The 22,888-nt window shown below is 40.1% G+C and overlaps 1 protein-coding gene across 1 annotated transcript in view; it reads right to left on the bottom strand.

Moving 5' to 3' along the window:
• Positions 1-22,888, bottom strand: part of Sgcd (sarcoglycan delta) — a 381,874-nt gene that overhangs the window by 334,369 nt on the left and 24,617 nt on the right. The window lies entirely within an intron of this gene.

The raw sequence follows: 22,888 nt of genomic DNA, 5'->3' as shown, positions 1-22,888 counted from the left end.
CATCCATTTTTCTTTTACTGTTAAAATTCTGAACATGTTAATTATGGTGATTACAGTCACAGTCATGGAGATGTCTGGTAACTTTTGTAGGTTTAGGTCTCTGTGGTAGTCTCTAAAGTTAGGTTGAATTTCTTCTGAATAATAAATGCTTCCATACAGATAGAAAGTGCCCTGGTGAAGTTCCAAAGCAAAATGTGTAATAGACTCTTGTTAAATTAATTCTTAAATGGAGCCATTTTCCTCCACAAATATAGGCTAGCCTTGGGCAGTCTTAATGCACTACTTATTCTTAAGTGATTAAAGGTAACTCTCACCAAATCAATAGAAGAGGCGATACCAAAGAAAGAACATTAAAATTGAAATTACCATTGACTGGGAGAAGACATAAAAATAGCATGAGATCATGTTTTTCTTTCAAGCACAGCAAAATTATTGGAGGTTACAGAAAAAGAAACGAGAAGATGAAAATGTAATTGGATTGGCAAATGTCCTCCCTTACAAATGCCTCTTAGAGGAAATTAGTCTTCTGCAAATTGTCTAAAAGGCATGCATGTTAACCCCAACACAAGTGAAGCTCCAATGTCTGGGCAGAAGAATTGTGAGTGACTCTCAGCTGGTGATTTACAGATCAAATATTTCTTGTGATCAAGAATCAGAACTGCATCTCTTGGGGATGGCACAAAAGAAGATGCAAATGACTATACTTCACATTTTCTGCAATGTTATCCTCATTAGGACAGCTTGAATGGAAACACAAGGGCAGATGAATTTATGCCCTTGATACAGAAGATCTGAAAGGAATTCATGAGGGACTTCACACCCCACTTCCCACTCATGGCTTTTTATAGTAGATGGAGATGCATTTAAAATGAACCAAATATGAGCAGGCAAAATGGTAAAGGCACCCACCACCAAGACTGATGATCTGAGTTCAAGCCCCAGGTTGGACGTGGTTAGATAAAGAAATGAATTCCACAAGTTGTCCTCTGACCTGCTGTATGCACACTGTAGTAGATGTAAGTCCATCTTCTTGCCTGCTCTTCAGACTTTCATCAATGTAAGAAACTGACTAGGATAAACATGAAACCTTTACAGTTGATTTTCATTTTGGAACAAGTGGGTATCATGCCTATGGCATGGAATATCAAAAATCTTAATAACCCCTTCTATTGGAGATTAATCTTTTTTTTGAATGAAGTTTGAAGCAAGCTTTAATTCAATACTGGCCAGGATGATGGACTCTGGCCAGGTCCATTCTGGTGTTCCCAGAAAATGACCCAGAGATTCATTTTCAGACAACCTTGTTGACAGATGAGAACTAACAAACAAAAGCAAAGTACATTAAAAAACTAACATAAAAGAGAGAGAAGATTCACAAGGCACGACTTATAGAAATCCCTGTGAACTAATTATATGGGATAAAGAAAACTCAGGTTACCATGGTCACAGTGGAAATAGCAGAGGGGCAGAAAACGGGAGAACACAGCATCTATTGTCCAAGTACAGTCTGTCTGCATCAGCAATGCAAAGGTGGGCTCCATTGTTCCTAGTTAGAGAGCTGGCAGGAACCTTCATCTGCCACTCCACTAAAGGAAACTCTGCAAAGCCTAGGATGAAGACACCAGCTACCTGGGGCTCTCTTCAGTTTGTCACATCCATCCTAGTTAAGTGTCTCAGAGGAAAAAATATCTTGACACTTGAGTTTGAAGCTACAGTTGTCTTTCTTTCTTCTTTCCGAGTATTGTGAGAGAAACCCATATACATCAATCCTAAAAACATTTTTTTTCTGAGCATAAAATATCCTTGATTATAGATTATCTCATGCTTTTAACAAACAAAATATTCCTCAAATCAAGTATTAGTTACCAACTATCTACAGAGGTTAAAATCATAACCAGAGCTAAAATATGGTATCAATATAAACTCCAGAGGATTCCCTATTGGAACTGTTCTCGATCCTGATCCAAATAACTCTGAGATATGTAAACACCTACATAGTTCTGTCTACATAGAAGAAAAAGAAGAAAATCAACTGAATGCATACGCTGTTGCAGCTTTCCTAAATATGGAGGAACCATGCTCCTTAATAGGAGTGGGGAAAAGATAGAAACCTAACCTGGAAACCACATGCCATAAAAGGAAAAGACCTTTTTTTTTTCTCGAATGGCCAAGCAGTTTTCTTTATTAATTAACCAATGAAAGCAACAGATAGATAGAAGACCCACCTACATCATTTCAATACATAAATCATCATTGCCAGATTGTAGTGGGAGAAAAAACCCAACAAGTCCTGTCAACCTCCAATGAATATTAATAATTAGAAGTTAATTAGTCTCAAATGCTTACTGCTTTGCTGACTACATATATTTCTCTTACCAATTTGTCTCAGGTTTCCTCACAAAACCATTCTATTTTTTGTGCCTATGAATGTCACAAAACAATCTCATTTTAACAACATCATAAAAAGAAAAGTGTCATGCACCTACCTGTCTCCCTGGTGGGATGTGTGTTTTAGCCTTGTACATGTTATCCTAGCAACCCAAGCGGGTGACCAAAGGGCTCTCAAGTTGACATTTACTGCAAACTTCTTGTCAGACATCATAACATCAACATAAATGAATAAAGCGCATAAATCATTCATTGGAATCCAGGGTGGCCCGGAATAGTGATGTGCTCTTCATGCGATATTGTGCAGGCTCTGAAAGCGCTTCTAGACAGGTAATTGCTTCACTTCTCTAAGCCTGGTCTTGCATCTATCAAGATGCACTGGTGCTAATAGTTGATTCCTCTGCTTCCTACGCGGATGCAGTAAGATAGAACACATGACACTGTTCATTGTTTGGGCAGACAAGGAATTTTGCATCCTTGTTAGGAGCAACCTGCATAACCCTCATCTCCTAGCTCACACTCCTTGTTTTTCTGGTCTCTCTGTATAGACCCCGGCCTTTGGAGCTGCGTATCAAATAAATAATTATCCTCCAAAGGTCACAGAGCAGGATCTGTAATTTTAATACTAAATACTGAACATTTCTGGAGAGTGACTGACCTTTAGGGAAGGTGCCTCTGAGAGTACCCGGAAGAGCCATGAAATGCTGAATCATTAACAATTTAGAGCAGAAAAGAACTAAACCAAGTTAGACAACTTGTATTAGCTCTTGTGACTGAGACCATTAGGACCATTTTGGTCTAGTTTGGACCAAAATAATGAATGTGAACAGAGAGTACCTGGAGACAAGTCTTTCCATTTCTATCTTAAAGCTCATTTAGAAATGTCCCAATGTGCCTTTGTAGCTTGGTTTTGTTCCCACATAAATTCATTCCAATAAGTCAACTAGTTTTTAACTCTCATTGCCTATTATAGGTATATGGGCTGGCTCTCTCTCTCTCTCTCTCTCTCTCTCTCTCTCTCTCTCTCTCTCTCACACACACACACACACACACACACACACACACACACACCCCTCTTTTTAATGCTGATGTCCAAATTTTGAAGAGGAAAAACTGGTCACGTGTTTTGTTGTTCCTGTTTCTTTTTGGCATTGAGTATGGCACCCTGGACCTTGAGCATGCGATCTAAGTACTCTGTCACTAAGCACAACACAAATCCCTAGGAAGCTAAATTTTAATGTTTAAAATGTCATCCATTCCTCTGCCTTTTATTTGTCTTGATTATGTGCCTCCAAAACTGCTGAGAAGGAAAACATTAATGAGGGGCATAGAGTAGGATTCGGATCCTACCATGGGGATTGGGAAGAACTGTGGTAAAATTCAGGAAATGTGACCTTCCTCTAACTGCTTCCAAATGAAAAACTCAGTCCCCTCAAATTGTTACCACTCCACGGGTCTCATGGCACATGTCTGCCAAGCACTTTGGTCAACTGTCATCTCCTCTAATCTAAAACTTTTACTGTACAAATGAGGGAACTCAGTAGACTTCAGGTCATTTTAAACACAGTTCTGCCAGTGGAATCTCTGATCCTAATTCAAAGCTCCCAATTTTCTCAGTTCCGTTCATTTCAACACCCTTGAGTAGCCAGTGAAAACACACCAGCAACAAATCTGAATGAAGTATCAATAAATTTCACAAATCAATTCTAAGCCTGCAAGTGGTAGAAAACTCACTAACTCATTTCTCTGGAAGATTAAAAATCTGTTAAGTTCTCCATGAAAATTAAATCCTGTAATTCATACATACAGCCTTACATACGGTCTTAGAACAAGAAGGAATCTCAATAAACCATCTGGTCTACCCTTACTGCCTTCAGGCAAATGAACTGTTACTGCCTCTTAAAAACGAAGCAACAGAGGCTTTGCAGAATAACAAGTGCATCGCGAGTAACAAAGAACCCTGTTTCCTTGCCTTCAGGGTTAGAGTATTACTGAGGAAGAGAATTTCATAGCATAAGGCAGAATTATGTGGTAAAATATACAGCACCAATCACAGACAATGTAAATAAACCCAAATCCTGGAAGAGTCAATGAAGGTCAGAAAGACTATTAGTCCTTCTCGAGTCTATTCCTATTTAGTAGGCAAGAATCAAGAGTGGCACTTGGCTATAATCATAGCATGTAGGCAGGCATAGTAAGATTTGGAGTCCAGCTTGGGCTACATAGCAAGACTCTGTCTCAAAAAAAAAATTCTTTAGATTCCATAGCTTTTTATGAAAGCCACGCTTAGTTCAGAATTCATGAAAACCATCCCAGATACAATGTCTATGCTGAGTCACCATTTCCTATGGTACCATGACAGACCACTGCCATCAGCGCACTGCTGCACAGGTCATTGCAGAACATGTCGGGGGGCTCTACACTGCATGGGGAGCTGTGCCTGTTATCTAAACATCCCTTTCTCTACAAAGATCTACAATTCAATGTTATTCTTCATGTTCAAATGTGCCATGACGCTGTATGATTGTTTAAGAAATGTTAGAATTAGCCATCATCAGGAATGGACCTTCTAATTTAATTAATCTGGATATCTTTCATGCTTATTTCAGGATCCATTTGATTCATTATACTAGTTGATTTTCACTTAGACTCATCTGTTTGAGTGCTTGGTCCTTTGTTGTTGGAGGTGTTTGGGGAGGACTGGTAGGTATACCCTAGCTGGAGGATGTATGTCACTGAGTGTTGGCTTTAAAGTTTCAAAACCCCACTTTCAAGCTCTGTTCTCCTCTATCTTTCAACTCTCTCCTTCTCCTCACCCTACCCCCTGCCTCTGTGCCTATAGATCACGATGTCATTCCCAGCTGCTGCTCCTGTGCCTTCCTGCTTGCATGCTGCCATGCTTCCCACCATGATGACCATGGACTAAACTGACATTTAAGCCTTCAATTAAATGCTTTCTTTTATGAGAGTTGCCTCAGTCATGGTGTCTCTTCACACAATAGAATGCTGACTAAGACAATGTCTTCCACTTTGTATTGCACCTTGAATCTTTCTTGCACCTTCTCTTGATTGCACAGCAATGTATATAGGAACCACATGTTTCAAGAGACAAAGTGTCTTAGCTCTATCCTATTTTTATTTCAGTTATTTTGGGAACAGTTACAGCTTTTCACAAATTTGTGAATATGCTTACATACATATGCACATAAAAGTATATATGCATGCCTTTGTACACATGCATGCACACAGGTATAGATATGCATTTGTAGATGGAGACTGCTCATTTGTTTCCTGGCCACCCAGACCCAATAATAATCACACAGAAGCTATTTTAATTACACCACTGTTTTGCCAATAGCTTATCCATATTTCTAGCTAACTCTTACATGTTGAATTAACCCATTTCTATTAATCTGTGTGTTGCCACGAGGCTGTGGCCTACTGGGTAAGGTTCTGGCATTCTTGCATCTTTCTCCTTCAGTAGTTACATAATGTCTCCTCGACTCTGCCTACTCTCTCTGTCTCTCTACATCTCTGTTTAATTTTTTTGCCTGGTTTTATTCTGTTAAGCCATTGGCTGAAATCAGCTTCTTTACTAAACAATGGCAATAAAACATTCACAGCATACAGAGGGGAATCCCACATCAATACATTATATAGGTATATTTATGCCTATACAAGTACAGACATATTCATGCGTTATAATAACAATTGTGTGTGTCTATGCATATGTGAGATTTCCTGGCTGGGAAGAGAATTGAAGACTGACTAAACACAAGATAAAGACAGAGGAGGAAATATTTCTTTTCCCAGTTGCTTGCAAGAGTCAGTTTTTTAACCAGAGCCCAGTTCAGACCTCAAAAGATGCCCTGAAGAACTCCCACCGAAGGAAGGATGCTTCTATTCTGATGACAGAGTAGTAACATTGAATATACTTTGTGTTGTTTGTGTATGTGTGTGCATGCACCCATGAGCAGGAGTTGCTTTTCTTCTTCCACCATGTGGGTCCCAGAAATCAAACTTACCTTTTGAGCAATCCTTTCTGCCCAATATTTACTATTTTTAACTATCTCCTGCAGTCAAGATGCATAAGTCCTAAGGATCAAGAAAATCTGGGCAAAAAAACTGATGATCCCTTCTAGTCTTTGATTATGAAGTAATCAATTCCTTGTTCTCTGCTCTATCCTAGACTCTACAGTAGATGGCTAAGAGAGGTTGAAAAGTATGCTTTTTCTAAGTCTGGAATTCCTGTTTTGTAACTCCCTGCTACAGAGATGTACAATGCTAGAGAGAAAAGCCATCCTGGGTTTCCTTGGATTCTTTGTAACTGCCCATTTTGTCAATATGCACTGAGGGACAGAGAGGACACTGAGTACACAGGACACACTGAGCTTCCTACAAAATGCAGACCATAACTCAAGTGTCCTGACTTTCACCTGGTGAGCTCTATGTGATTCCTGAGAGAAAATAGTAAGGACAGCATTTAGGAAAAAACTTCCAAGCCAGTGTGTACTTCTACCAATCTTTAGGGAATAGGAGGAGCGACTCTCATTATTTTTAAAGCACTGTCCTGTCATTAACAATAGCCAGTTCCCATTTCTTATCCTCAGAAGCAAGGGGAAATGCCAGAATGTTTTCAAACACATAGCCAAAAATGACCTTCCAGTATAATCTGTGTCCAAGACCGAAAGGGTCTTGAGCCTTCACAGATCCTTTGAAAGTCATAGACAAATTGCATTCTCCTTTTTCAATGCCTTATGGGTAGCTGAAGGTAAACCAAAGCTTTTTCAATTCATGCAATCACCAGACACGGTTCTTTTCATCTCTAAGCCGCACATTGCCCCCAAAGTCAATTTTTGCAAAGTGCCACATTCTTTCTAAATATCCTATGGATTTCATTATGTATTAGAAAGAACGTAGCCCTGAAGCTAATAATAAGATAGGCACCAAAAAATCCGTTCCTTTTGAATTGGCTCTGTAATACTGAGTGTTAATGAACCTTAGAGAAATAAAGCTGGGAGAAGCACTTGGCAGATTGGCAGTGCAGAACGCTGACCATCTTCAGGCAGAAGTCATTGTAAAAGTCAAGAGGTTCCCGGGGCTTCTGCCATCACAGCCCCCGTTTTACTCGGTACATTGGCTCTATGTGATGGTTCTACAATTGCTTTCCCAAACACACCACCTTTTTCCCCTCAGATCGTCTCCCATACCTCCCTGCACAATCCACAGGTTTCAGGCAGGGGACTTGCGAGTCAGGCTCAAGTCAAAGGTTTCCTGACCTCTGCTACTTTTTCAGACATGGGTATTTGGATCCATTTAGGCTGGTGACAGAAGTGGAATTTTTTGGATGCCCTGGGAGTGAGGTGCCTAGGATTTTTGAAGTGTGCTTTGAATATGCACCCCTTCTCAAATCATACAGCCACAAAGGAGATAAGCCATTGTTTCAATCTATAGGCAAAGGCTTATGAAAGAAATTGTGAGGAAGCTACTAAAAAAGTTTAATTGCCAATCAAACATAAAGGTATGCATTTGGGGAAAAAGTCCTGTGGATTAAATAGTTTTCTAAAATCTTCTGCATTGGGAAAGGTCAACACAGCACAAGAGCCTAGCTCTGTCTGTGGTAAAGTCATCTTTCCTCTGGAATCCTAGAACTATCAGGAGGTTTTAAAAATAATAGCTATTCTTTTTTGACATTTAGCTGATCAATGTAATTTGAACTGTCATTCAAAGAGGATGAAAAAAAAGTCTAGGTAATTTTATGAAAAGTGCTGAACTTAAAAGAACACACTCAAATCATATTTCCAATTTTCTTGGCATCCATAGAAACAAAAGCATGCTTGCCCAGTTATGCACACGTCTTAGAAACAGAATTTGCAGAAGACTAAATCGCTAACTCTCGTGACAAAACTTATAAATCAAAGGGAAGTCATATATTTAAAATTATGCAATCTTGATTCAGCTTAAGGGAGGAAAGTGTAGATGTAGACAGATCTCCTGGATTCTGACATTGAGAGGTCAACAATGAGAAAGGTTACTATTTGCATGGAAAAGCTACTTGTGTAATTAAGTAAAATTAATTATGCTTGTACAAATTTCACAGACGTGCTGCAGATTTGGGTTTTTGACTAATTAAGCTTTAATTTAGTTGAGGAAACTAAACTGCATAAGCTTTTTATCAGAACTCTCTGCTCATCCATTAAAAGAAAAGAGGTTAAAAAAAATCATAGATTTTACGAACCATCTGGAGAAATAATCAATTAAGAAAAGCTGTAAAGGCACGATGATAGTCAATTATCTAAGATGGAAAGCCAGGCTTTGAGGTTATGCTGTCCTTCATTTTCTCACAAGTACCCCTTAATTGAATGCAAATAATCAGGAAGGGCAATTAATAGATGGCTGGAATTCCCCAAATAGGTAGTGGAGCCTATTTACTGTACATTAAGGGCCCTTGAATGGTACAAAAACAAAGCCAGAACTAACCAAACAACTAAAACTAATGGGAGGATGGTCCTAAATTGTTCTTTCGTGTGCCCCTTTACAGTAGTCTTCTATGATAATGTAATCTCAGATGATAGCCACAGTGGTAGCAGCCAGCACACACATACCAGCATACTGAGGATGGATGTGCTCCCAATATTCACTGACCTCGAAGAAATCAGCTACAGAGTTGAGGCTTGCAAGGTATTATAAATATGTTAAAGGTATAGCTCTGTTTTTATTTACTCACAATGAAGGTTCCTATAGAGGTTGGGAAAGATGTCAGATTCCGCAGGAGCTGTAGTTACAAATGGTTACAAGTTGTCCATTGTGGGAACTGTGAACTCAGCTAGCATATTCTAGAGGTTTGGCAAGGGCTCAGAATCACTGAACCAACTCAAAGGTCCTGGATCAAGACTTCTGAGTCACTTAATAAAAGCATCAGAACACAGAAACTGGGAAAAAAAGCCATTAAAGAACAACCAGCCTCTTGTGAGTGACCATGAAGAAGGTCCCAGTGTTGCCAGTCCATTGTTTTCACTCTAGGTGTATGTTCCTGCAACTCTTTCTCCCCACTACATAGACTTCTTGGTCCAATCTTCTTTATGTGGACCACTGGACTTCCCTGAAGCTACATCCTCTTCCCCCTTTCTCTTCATGGTTTCTCTTCCAGATCTTTCCATGGCTCTCTCCATTTTGTTCCTTTATCTGTTCAGAGAGGCACATTCTGGCCCCTATTCCCAACAAGCACATCCCAGGTCCTTAGTCCCCTGCCTCCTTCAAAGGACAGCTTGCTGCCAATAATTACGTAGCTTATTTAGTGGCGTGCTTTTTTTATAGGGCATCCCATCTACTGAATAGTTGGACTTTGCAGTTTCCCAGAGTTCTGTTTTAAGTTGAATCAGCAATAATCTATACTTATAAAATATTTGACTGGCTGTAATTCTTATAGTGAAGATGACTTCTGGCAATATCCGAGTTAAATACATTTTTAAGACTCCATTAGTCATTCCCTTAAAAGTGAGCTTGTGACTTTGGCCTGAGTTTTTGAAACTGGACCTATTTGCTTTGAAGGGCAAATCCCTAGCATTTCAGTTGGTAGGGATACCAGTGAACACCGGATATCTGCAATGTTTTACTTTCTGGTTATCTTTTGTCCTCATCACAACCCTGCAGTCCTCATATTCTAAGTCCCTTCCCTATACATGGACAAGCAATGCTTGCAAAGTCAAGTCACTTTCAACCGTCACCTGGACTGCTGGTCACAGTGCTGCCATAAAAACCCACTTCTGTCTTCTCCAAAGCAACAAACCCATGCTGTTCCTATCTAAGACTGTGGTCTTTACACCTCTGCAGCTTTCTGAAGCATCAGTGACAACAAAATCTCATTGTCACTGAGGACAATGAGACACAAGTAGAAAAGAAGCCAAGATTCAGCCTGGACTGAAAGTCTTTGCTCCACAGTCATTGTGTTTGCTGGTTCTTAGGCCTCCTCATCGCTCAGAACTCAATAAGCAACATGTCTAATAGGAGTGAAGATAATCAGTAAGGTCCATTAGAAAACATTTTCTCAATAAACTCCATGTGAGGCACAGTGTCAACTTGGAATATGCAGCAAGCGTCTGCATATATGGGCAGTAAGAATGTTCCAGAAGTGAGTTTACTTTAGGGATGTTAAGAGACTTCAGCATTTATCACATGTCTTCCTGCTATCTGTAAGACATTTGAACAATGCCACAAACTTAAAAATCAAGGATTCCAAGAATGGAAACAGTATCCTATCAGGTTCTAAGACATCACAGGGTAATATATGGCAGGGGTTTTAGGAGTCTCAGTTGATTGTGGTTTTGTAGTTAGAGTGAGTAACTACTTAACCTCCCCTCTGAGTCATGGTTTCTCTTTTCTTTAGCCAGGGAAGGAGACTGACTCAAGGATCCACGTGCTAGGGTTGGTAGATCAATTAGACAATGTGCCCCAGGTTAAGTGCACAATCCAGTGCCTACTACAGAACAAGCTCGCAGTCCACGCCATGCTGTGAATGACAACTGTTTCCAAGACCTGAGGGGGAGGGAAATGTGCATGCAAATAGCCAGCTATTGTATGATCGCAATAATAAACCAAAGATTTGTTACAAGCCAGTCTCATTGCCTTAGTGAAAAGATAACTGGCACTGGATATCAAAATAGTCTTATTAACTGTGATTAAGGCCCCTAGAACCTCCTAAGAAATGCACCATGCTGCACTGTTACTTCTCTGCCAGTCCATTTCTCTTTCGCCTTGCAGCTGCTGGTGTTTGTTTTTTCTTAAATCTCACATGTATCATGCAAGCACAGTCTCCTCACATAATGCAAAGCACAAAAGACAACCCCTTACTATAGGCCTCTTCTACCTGCTTGCTGCCTCACCATCACTCAATGCCTCAGAGGAATGTGCCCTATGATTCTTCATTCTTTTACTATGTGTTCACTTTTAGCATATATACAGCCATTTTTTTTTTTTTTTTTTGGTTTTTCGAGACAGGATTTCTCTGTGGTTTTGGAGCCTGTCCTGGAACTAGCTCTTGTAGACCAGGCTGGTCTCAAACTCACTTTTTTTTTTTTTTGTTTTTTCAAGACATGGTTTCTCTGTAGCTTTGGAGCCTATCCTGGAACTAGGTATGGTAGACCAGTCTGGCCTCGAACTCATAGAGATCGGCCTGCCTCTGCCTCCCGAGTGCTGGGATTAAAGGCGTGCGCCACCACTGCCTGTCTCCAGCCACTTCTTGAAAGTCTCCCTGATCATGTCAAATCACACCTCCACTAACTCTTATAGCACCCACTTACCGTAGATGTCTTCTGGTTTATCTGTGTGATTACATGATTTTTGTCCCATAATTTACATACCAGAGTGAATGCTCCCCTAGGGAAAACCACACTTGTCATATTCACCCCTTACCTGTAGTGATGACACACTTCCGTACTGTTAGTGATTAACAGGAAGAAGTGGGCAACATCTATCGAGTAAGTGGCTGCTATTCATTCACTAGATTGTTACCAGATTGTAACAATTTTGGTGATGAGTTTGAGGAGGCCGGGTTTTAAGCAGAAACCATTCATTTAATTGGGACTGGGAACTTATTTTCAAAAGAAAACCAAACAAATTGTAGAAGCACAAGGCTCTCCACTATTGAATGAACAGGATGAAAATTAGCCCTACTCTCTGGATCCATGCTTGCCAAGAATTGCTGTACAAGCATCAGCTGAGCATATCCAAAATTGCTTAAGTGAACGAGGCATTTTATTCTACATGGGCAGCAACCACTGTTTAACCTGGTGAAGAGTGGGCTCAAATGATCATGTTTTTCTATCTGCATGTTTTAGCATTTCCTGTTTTAACTAGGAGATTATCATGAACATGGGGGGTGCTTTCTTCTTCTTTTTTTATATTTAGTTAATTTTTTGAGAATTTCCAATTTCATAATAGTTTTTTGATCATAGTCACCCTCTACTCTTCAGAGATGCTCCCCAAGTTCCTTTATACTGAAATACCTATAGATCACTGCTTTTTCATACCCTCATCTAAAATGCCTGTAGTTTAATGCTTCTCTCATCCCTCGTCAGAAATATGCATAATTCAATGCTTCTCTCAGTCCTCATCTGAGAGACTTCTATGTGCAGCAGATGGTGACAAACATAGAGACCCAGAAGTTAGCAAAGTGCAGAAAATAAACTTCAGAATGATCAACCCTAAAGGAATTACACACACGCACGTGTGTGTGCACGCACACACACACGCAACCCCACATACTACATTCCACCTTCTGATAGCCATCACATTCCATCAACTTGTTGCCAGCCCAGTCTGGTCCACATTCTGTGGTTATAAGTGTCTATTTATCCACTTCATTTGCCTCACTGTCAGGAGAATTCTAGTCATGAACTAAGACCCCGGCCCCAACAGCTAAGGAAAATGTGTATCCTATCTCAAGATCCTTAATTTAGGCACATTAACATCTTTTGCCAAATTAGGTAACAGTCACAGGTTCCAGGAAGTAGCCCAGAATTTAACCGTTTAAGCCATCATGGCTTTCTATTCCAATTGATTCTTCTAAGAATGCAGTTCCTACATGGGTAAGTATGTGCTTTCTCCATGCATTGAAACAGCTCTTTGTCTGTGCCTTCAACAAAGCAGAAATGATGCTGCTGACTTCTGTCTATGTTATTGTGATGTTCTCTCTTTCTAACCTAAATGGAATATTCTATTATGAAGCCCAGCTACCCCACTGAGAATAATTCCAAATTAATCCCTAGTGATGTGTCACGTATAGGTATTTTGTCGAGGGAAATCCCAGCCAACTCAACAGCAACCACCTACACATAAATAAGTATACTTAAAAGATGAGTCTAGCCCGGCACTTTGAGTAATCTCCAGCTTTAAAGACCAGTCCGATTGCTTGATATCAGGAAATAGTGAGCTCTATGCAGATTGTGGAATGAATAGGAAAATAAGTTGTGAGCCATAAAAAAATTTAGGGCATTTTGCTGTATAGCAACAGGCAACCCAACCAACCATTCTTTAAATAAGTGAGTAAATTAATATTCAGAATAGGAAGGCATAGCATCTATATTCCCTAGCATTTAGGATCTTGAATCTTTGCCAAAGCAGACAGAAGGATCAAGCACAGACTCTCCCAGACATGAACTATATGCACATGCTTCCACAGAAAATAAAAATGATTATATCACTCTCATTCTGAGTCAGGGAGTGTGGGAAAACCATAGCTAAAAATGGAAACTATGTGATCTTGGAGGACCTTAGATATCATGTGGCCCAAACTGCATACTTAACAGATAAGCAGAATAAACTTTAGACCATAGGCACAGACCCTCTCTTTGTAATATTGGTCTTTGCCCTCCAAAGGTCCGTCTGCTTCTCACGGGCATTCTCAGGACCTCATTAGTTTGGAATACTGAAGGGATGAGAAAAGACAGGATGCACAAAGGCAAAGATACAAGAGACTTCTGATCCTCCCACAACCACATTCTGAGAAAAATCTCTTCCCTTTCCATTAAATTCACTTTTGTTTCTTTCTTTTCCTAACTTAAACCCATAGCTCTAGGTATCATAAACCATGCAGAACACAAAAGAAAGCAAAACGGCTTTATTCACAGGTCTCAGGACATCCCAAGACCAACCTAAGGTGTAGGGTGGACTAGACCAGTTTTGAAACAAAGGACTTTCTGGGGCAATATGTTTCCCAATATGGCACCTGCCAACTACATATACTTTTGAATATCTGCAATGAAGCTAGTGTGATTGAGAACATGGACTTTTAATGTTATAACATCTGGGTTCCTTAGCAGATGGGGCCACTTCAATCTAGAAAGCTCAGCTGTGCCCTCCTGCTATTTATAATAATGTGCCATTGATATTGCAACTTTCCTCATTTGATCACTTAATGCCTCAGCAAGAGAGACAAATTCCTGAGATGGGGCCCAAACTTATGATTGGGGTTATTTGGAGTTCACAGTAATGGAGACAGTAAGAACTTAAAATTCCATGCATGAGACATAAGGGAGGAAATGTTTCCAGGAAGATTTTCCAACATTATTTTCCTTAATTCTAGGACAGAATAAAATCTAGTTTGCAGTCAATGGAAACTAGGAAACATCAAAGGTCATGATCATAATCCCTGTAATGGGAAGATGTTGCAAAGTGATTTGTTCATCAATGGAACTGGAGTCTTTCCAGCTTGACCTCAAGTGTGTAATTTGCATTATTTGGCTCACAGTGTTGGCCAATCCCTGCTTTTTGCCCTCCCACCCCACTTTGGTTCCCCACACTTGAACTTCCTGTCTGAGACTTCCCTACTTCTTCTGATGTACTAATCTCTGATTGCCAGTCCTGTTGCTTTTTCCGCTTTTGACTCCCACTGGAAACATTTCCTCCATCCTGTGAATCTATACCCTTTAAGTTCTCTGAATCCCTTCTAACTTTAGTTGAGCCTTCCTTCTCCTGTGCTTCTTTAAAAGACATGCCTTTCTTTTAAAGACAGAATCATGCTGTAGTTAGCCCTAGTAAACTATGAGTTAACTATTGAAGTGTAAGAATGCATTAGGGTACTGGGGAGATGGTTTAGCTGCTGCAGTATAAACATGAATACCCAGGCTCTAGGACTCATGTACAAAATCCAGGCATGGTAGGTAATTCTTAGACTGGGGCAGTATAGACATGAGGAACCTTGGAACTTTCTGGCCAGTTGGTTTAGTCAAATTGGTGAGCTCTAAGTTCAGGAGTAATACTGTTTCAAAAATCAGTGTGGACAGTGATTGGAGAAGACATCCAATATCTATGTCTGGCCTTCATGTTCATGTACCCATGTGTGTGCACACTTTTATGCTTATGTGCATATGTACATAGATACACAAATAAGGCAGACAGCATTTGGGAAGGACACCTGACAGTGACCTCCACACAGACATACACAGGTCCGTAGGCATATACACATGTGTATACACATATGAACACATAATACATAGACACCATTTCATCACAATCTTTAGTTTCCACGGAACATGTAATACAGCGTGCAAACACTCTGCTCAGGAAATACTAATTGACAAGTTTGGGAAGATAGCTCAGTCAATGAAGTGCTTCTCCAATAAGCAAGAGGCCCATTGTTCAGTTTCCCAGAATGTTGAAATAGGAGCAGCAGGGCTGCGTCCCCGGCACCCCGCCGCCCGCATGGCTAGCTTATGCCCGAAATAATTACACAGAAACTGTATTCTTTCAAACACTGCCTGGCCCGGCTAGTTCCAGCTTCTTATTGGCTAGCTCCTACATATTGTTCTAACCCATTTCTAATATTCTGTGTAGCCCACGAGCTGGCTTACCAGGGAGGATCTTAACCTGCGTCTGTCTGGAGCGGGAGAATCATGGCGACTCTCTAGACTCAGCCTCTTTTTCCCAGCATTCTCCTCTGTCTACTCCGCCTACCTAATTTTCTGTCCTATGAGGGCCAAGGCAGTTTCTTTATTATTAACCAATGAAATCAACAGATAAGATACAAGACCCACCTCCATCACCAGAATCTATGTAATATGTATCCTGTGGTTGTATGCAATTGCAATTCCACTATTCCACTAGTGGTTAGCCAACTGAGCTTTTTCTGTGAGTTCAAGGACAATGAGAGATGTTTCAAAATATAACAAGGATGAAGAACATTTAAGTTTATTCTCTGGGCTCTACATGCATGAACACATATATACACCTATACACAAACATGCACACACACATATACAGAGAGAGGTTGAGATTGATACATAATTTTGGCAACAATTACAATGCCAAATTCTTCCCTCATATGGGTTGATGTCTTGAGGTAGACAGATCATAAATGATGAGAGCATGAACTTGATTATGAAGAGGTATTTTTAATGTAGGCATTACCTAGATTCTTGAAAATGCTTCAAAGACCTTAAAATTAAATATGACATCAGTGAGTCATTCCCTTTAACTGACGGGAAATTGAACAGAAGGGATGTTTTTTGGTTTTGTTTTTGCATTCAAATTTCTGTGATGTTTAAGACAGTATTTTTGGGCAAGTTTTCAGATAGATGGGTTTGAAATTAATACATAAAAATGACCAAATCATGAAGGTGTCAGAGATAAATGGATGATGAACTCAGCTTGGGAAGTCTGTCCCTGTCCCGAAGTGATGCTAGAATATACACTCATATGGATGCTATTCACACACTCAATACATTGACAGTGTTAAATGAAAAATAAAACAACAATAGCATCACGTTCTTCCATTTGCTGAGCAAATCTGTCTGTTAAATAGAATGAAATATCCCACTTCAAATATTTTTCGCACTCCATTGTTGCTTTCCTTGTGTAATTAAAATGTAGCAGGCAGTTGATACAAGGGAAGGAATTCTTACATTAAAAAATACCCTTCATAATCAAACTCAAAGCACTCATTTCATTTATTATCTGTCTCTCTCAGTAAATCAACCAATACTTCATTTCAAAAGTCATATAAGACTCTATTCACCTGTTTTTATACATTTCAACTTAAAGTAACTGTCTAGTCAGAACATTGCCTCATTTATTTCTTCTATCAATAAACTGTCTCACTATGCTAAGCAACATGTATGCTCAGAACTGTGGGGAGAAGATGAAGAGTTCAGAAACTGCCTTCTGTAGTCACCTCTGAACAGGGGAAACAATTAGCTGTTCAAGGGGCAGGTCTCGATAAGCAGGTGATTTCGGCTTCTCAAGTCATGGTGGCTAAGGCATGAGTTTGCTTCTATGGGCATGCGAACCAAACTCACTGGGCCATGCAAGGCTTACAGGGACAGTACTGTTCTTTTGGCTGTCACTTGAGCAATAATGAGAGACTTCGATGAGGAGAGGTGAAGACTAAAGGGGAATGGCTTCTCATGGAGGAATATCAAAGTCAGAAGCCTACGGAAACATAAATAGCCATTCACCAGTAGCAAGGAAAGAGTAGAGAAAACCATGCCTTATGTTGGTCTCCCCAGGCAAGTCTGATGGCTGTGGTTTAGGAATGCCAGCAGAGGGGTACCTGAAGAAGCCACGATCCCACGGACAGGAGCCTTGCCCAACTTCCCTAACCGGTATCCTGAATCCCCAAAAGATAGATTCCCACTCTCCTTCCTGCTGCTGTGTATCCTCATTCCCCTCTGCTTGAGTTAGTTTGACTGGGTCAAAGTAGTGTGGGTCTTCCCAATACAGATGAGGTGTCACGGGCCTGAGTTATGGAAGGCACTGGTCATTCCCCCTGGCTTTCCCTGTTTTACAGTGTGTCCAATTTACAAGTATTAGAATACCTTCGTCTGACCCTCAGTGGATCTTTTTCTTACTTTAGGGTGAATAAATCATCTTTGAGACATCTCACTGGACAAATTCAATTTGTCTTCATGAAAAATAGCCTTTGGAAAATGGGCAGCATTGTATACTGATTAAGACTGTACTCTGAGCCAGACTCTCTCCAAGGCCATCTTAGCTTTGCCATTCACTGGACTGTGTGACCTTGGCTTAGCGGCTGTACTTCAAGCCTCCACTTTCTCATCTATCACACCCGGATAATATGGGTGCCTATCTTTTAGTGCTTTTATGAATACTATGGGAACATTATGAAGTAAATTCTATACAAAACTTTATTAAGTAAATAGACATTAATGTACTACATGATCAGCAAAACCTATGTTCTAGAGTCTGTAAGTTTGGTCAGTGAAGAGTAGTCAGTCAGGAGAACCATAGACTACCATGATATCACATGACTGGGTAGTTGACTTTGGTGTTCTTTCTGTACATGAACAAGAGGGAAATTTACAATCAATTATGGAACACACACTGAAAGCTGACTCTATAGAAGCCACTGGGATGAAGCCAAAAATTGAATAAACTATAATCTTTGTTCCAGAGAAGTTCCCAGGGTAAATGGAGGGCTGGGGTCAGGTCAGAAGGTTTGGTGACCCCCCTTGATTCTATCACCCATAAAATGAGGATGTCTGACCAGGAGACTCCCGTGGTTCCCTTTTCATTTAGTTTTACATTTCCTGGGTCAAGAGATCACGCCAACTATCAATGACTCCTACACCTTCTTAGTTTTGCTACTTAATAAGCACAATGCTCAGTGATGGTGTGTAGAATAGATGACCAATACTTCACTAGCTGGAAGGGTCTTCAAGGCTATGATCTTAGGAACTGGGTTCTGAAATATGTGGGCAGAAGCAAGAGTGCTCTGTAGAGTAACACTTCACATGCTATGGCAAAGAGCAAAATACAGAATGGCAATGTCTAAGCCAAAGTCTGCTTTGGAAGACATGGGGGCTGCAACACTTAGCTCCATCCTGTGTTCTAAGTAGGGAGGTTATATAGAGAGCATGGCCAGTCATTAACCCCTGATACTCAGGCTGGAGCTTCCTTTGTTGCCCCCAAGTGTATCAAGCTCACTAACAGACCAGGAGCTGCAGTCAATTAGCTTGTGTTCGCATCGCTAGTCTGCCATCTCAAACCCAAGTGATTGTATCTCTCTCTCCTTTTAAAGTTTGTGATGATGGTCTATGTTCTAGTTTGTTCTCCGTTGCTGGGATAAATGCCATTATCAAAAGTTAACTGGGAAAATAATGGTGTTCTGTTTGTTTATTTATTTGGTTTTTTTTGTTTTTTTTTTTTTTGTTTGTTTTTGTTTAGCTTATACTTCCACCTCCCAGTCCATCAATGGGAGAAGTCAGGGCAGGACCTAAAGCAGGAGCTCAAGGAAAGGTCACAGAGGAACACTGCTTATAGTTTTCTCTCAATGGCTGTCCAGTCTGCTTTTTTATAAAAGATAAGACCACCTGTTCAGGCTTGGCACTATCCACAGCAAGCTGGACCTCTCACATCAATCAACAGAACCGAGAACCAACATAAACTTGTCTTGAGCCAATTCAATACAGACATTTTCTTAACTGAAGTTCCTTCTTCCCAGACGACCCTGCCCTTAAGTCAAGTTGACAAAAAAGTTTTAAGATAGTCTAACTTGGATAGGTTATAACTTTTAAGTTAGGCTCTATTTATGAATGGCAGTAGTACCAGGGAATAGATGGAGCCTGCAAAATTATGCTGATGGCATCCAACATATATATAAAGTACTTCTCTGGCAGGCTGTTCTCCAAACACTACCTACCACCCCTCCCTCCTCTAACATTCACAACAATCTGTGAAGGATGTCCTGCTGTGACCTCTGGGAAATGATAGCATGGAGTTCTGGAATTTCTGAAAGGCCACATGGTGAGAAGCAAGAACTATAATTAGAATGTTTGCTTCCAGAGCCTGAAACCTCAATAACGACACCATTGTGTGGGACCTCTGGTGACATTCTGTGGTCAGCACTGATCCTTCCTTTGTGACAGATGCTGCTTAAGTCATGACTGAATGAGGACAGGACTCTCAAGCTAACATACAGTCCACAAGATGGGCACTTCTCAGCACAAGGTGATCAAAGTGGGGGCAGTACCCCGAGAAGATTATCCACCACCTGTGCCAATAGAGTGAAGTTGAACTTTGCCCATAGCCAACTCTAAGCAGAAAATGCCACATAAGACCTCAGGTGGCAAAGGAAATTGTGACACCAGAGAGCAAACAAAGAGTGAGGCGCCAGCTCCAAAGATCCAGAATGTTACCGAAGAGCCATATCACAAAGCAGCTAGGGATGGTGGGTGCTATTTGGTGGACTTTGAGGTTAAACACCCATTTCAGACTCACTAGCTATAGTATCTTTCACTGAGTCACTTAACTACTCTAAAGCACGAGTTCTTTTTTATTAACAAGGATTGTGGGTTCTTTTTAATTGAAAAAGATTAAAACTATTTCATTTAGATAATTGTTTTGGAAATCTATGAAAAATGTAAATGTTAAGCACAATGCCTAGCACAGAGTAGACCCTAGAAACATCAGTTTCCTTTTTTGGCACAGTGTACTTAGAGTCTGATCTCTAGGTGTACTAATATTGGGAAAGCACGTATTTTCCAAAGCAGAGGACACTAAGAATTGGTGTCAGACTCTCTTGACTGGTCATGGGCACTAGTGTATTCCACCACAATTAGAGGAAATCAAGACTATTTATCTTTGGATTTATTTCTAAACAAGGGACACCCATTGGTAAGTTCAGGTTGTCATAGCAACAGCTCTTCCACAGGCCTTGCATCTTTAGGTTGATGCAAGAACACAACTCTGACACCAAGTAAAACATCAACAGCATTCAATGTTAGATAAATTACTAAGTCCTCAGAAATGAAATGAGCCTCTTAGTTTCTTGTATTCTGGGGGTTTGATTATAATGTAAAATTTCCCAAACCCCCAATTTTTGAACAATTCAAGCATATAAGACAAGCGTTCTTTGACTGATGATGTTTAAAAGCTCTTCATAAAATGATGCAGCCACCTCATTGATTCCCGCTGCTCTCTCGTCTCCTAATCTCCAGTAGAGCATTGATTAACACCTCATTCTATTTTTGCAAGATCTTCATTGTCAGTAAATTATTATTTGTGCCATAGAATTATAATTTCAAGGGAATGTTTTTATGCTGTAATGGATGGATAAAATATACTTTAACTTGCAGGGCAAGACCAATTTTCCAATACTTGAGTTCTATTTGCTCAAATGCATTACTGTTATAAGGCACCAATTATGACTAATAGTGGCATTATTCTCACTGCAGTAAGTACTTGGTGTGGTAAAGCATTAAGGACTTGCAACGTGGCACTCAATTTAGTTAACTACGGGAAATAGTTGATTTCATATAGATTACTACCTCAGTGTCACACTGCTTCCCAAGCTCACATGTACACGGGGCAAGTGGTGGTCTCTATATATTTATATTTAATTCTATGACTCCTTGCTTCATGAAGCATACTCTACAAATCATATTTGCTTTATACTGAATTTATCAACGTCTGAGCTCTTATTTTCCATCCCAATCCCTAAAATCTTCAATTTCAGAGCTGGGTGCCAGACAAGATAAAAATTACAAAAATGGCAGACTAGAGCATCTTGCCTCCAGCAGCACAGGAGGGACGGGAGTCCTCAGCTAAGGACTTCTCCACTGGAGAAGTCACAAATGCCATCACTCTTTCAGAGCCCAACCATCTAACTCTCTCACTAGCCACAAGCACAAATTCTTCCAAATTATCTTTTTGCCCCTCTACCCTGACACTCCAACTCATAGGCAAGGTTTATAAGTTCTACCCTTCGAGTTATCGCTCTCCATGCTATGCCTAAGTGCTGGTCTTCTCGTGTTTAATACTGCACTGTAAAACCTATTTTCAGTCTACACATTTTTGCAAGTTAAATTTAAGAACACTATGAAATATGCAAGTTAAGAAAGGTCAATTGTAATCACCTGAACTTCAAAGCAAACCAAACAGGGTAAAGGCCACCTCTCACACATAAATTGCTACACGCTTTCTCTATTCCATGACATCCACCCTTGCAAGGTCTAGATATAATCTGATTGTGCCCTCCTCTTTACTCAGACATTTCTCTTAACCTCGCGTGTTCATAAAGAACACCACAGTCCAAAATGTATGTACTGAGTGGCATCTACAAACAGAGATCATCATGCGTCTCAACACTCTAGAACAGATGACCTGGGACTCCCAGCCGCCACATGGAAATTTACCAGCGCTGCATTCCAGAGTTAAACACAAGAGGCTATTCTGTATTCTATAAAGCAACTGAAACATTTTCCTTCAAGACAGAGTAAGGAGCATGAGGGCAACTTCGGATTACGTATTTCTGAAATTAAACTATGAGTTTTGAAGAACGATCCATTCTGAAGCCTGCAGGAGCATCTCCATCTCTAGCCTTGGTTTTGGACACCACATTTAACCCAAGGTTCAACGGGCACCACTATGAGTGATAGACAAAGGCACACATAGAATGCATGCATAAAAATCTAACGCATGCAAGTACTTGTCCTCTAGAGAGGTAAATATAACATGAGATGCATAAAAGCAGCCACAAAGCATCAAGGTGTGTCATTTCCAGATAGGAGAGATGGAGGGGGAAAAAAAACACCAACCAGCAGATGCTGCCCAAGCAAGCCAAGCACAAAAAAATAAACAATGCAAAAATGCCATGAATATCAATGTTCACATTTGGGATTTTCCCAGGAAAATCTCACTATTTCACTTTGTTATGACTTCATTTCTTCATCAATAAGAAGTTGTTTAATTGCCTGTTCATTAACTTTTGACATCAGAATGAGAAAATGTATTCCCAGGGCAGCAGATTAGCATCTGTGACCTTCCCATTAGTAAGTTAATTATATTGATTCTACAGACTCAAATCACTAAATTAAAAGACCTCCAAATACACACGTTATTTTGTGACAGTCTTCTTTTCACTTGAGCTCCATCAAGTCAGTGACTGATCTATAGAATAACCTGAACACCAGAAAAAAAGGGTTCTATCAAAACACATATATCTCTTTAAAGGAACAATAAGACAAAGCAAAAAAAAATAGCTGAT

This window comes from Alexandromys fortis, unplaced genomic scaffold (assembly GCF_014885135.2).
Source record: "Alexandromys fortis isolate MF-2015 unplaced genomic scaffold, M_Fortis_MF-2015_v1.1 scaffold_11, whole genome shotgun sequence".
In the NCBI taxonomy this organism is placed as follows: domain Eukaryota; kingdom Metazoa; phylum Chordata; class Mammalia; order Rodentia; family Cricetidae; genus Alexandromys; species Alexandromys fortis.
This window is presented reverse-complemented; position numbering and strand designations above follow the sequence as displayed.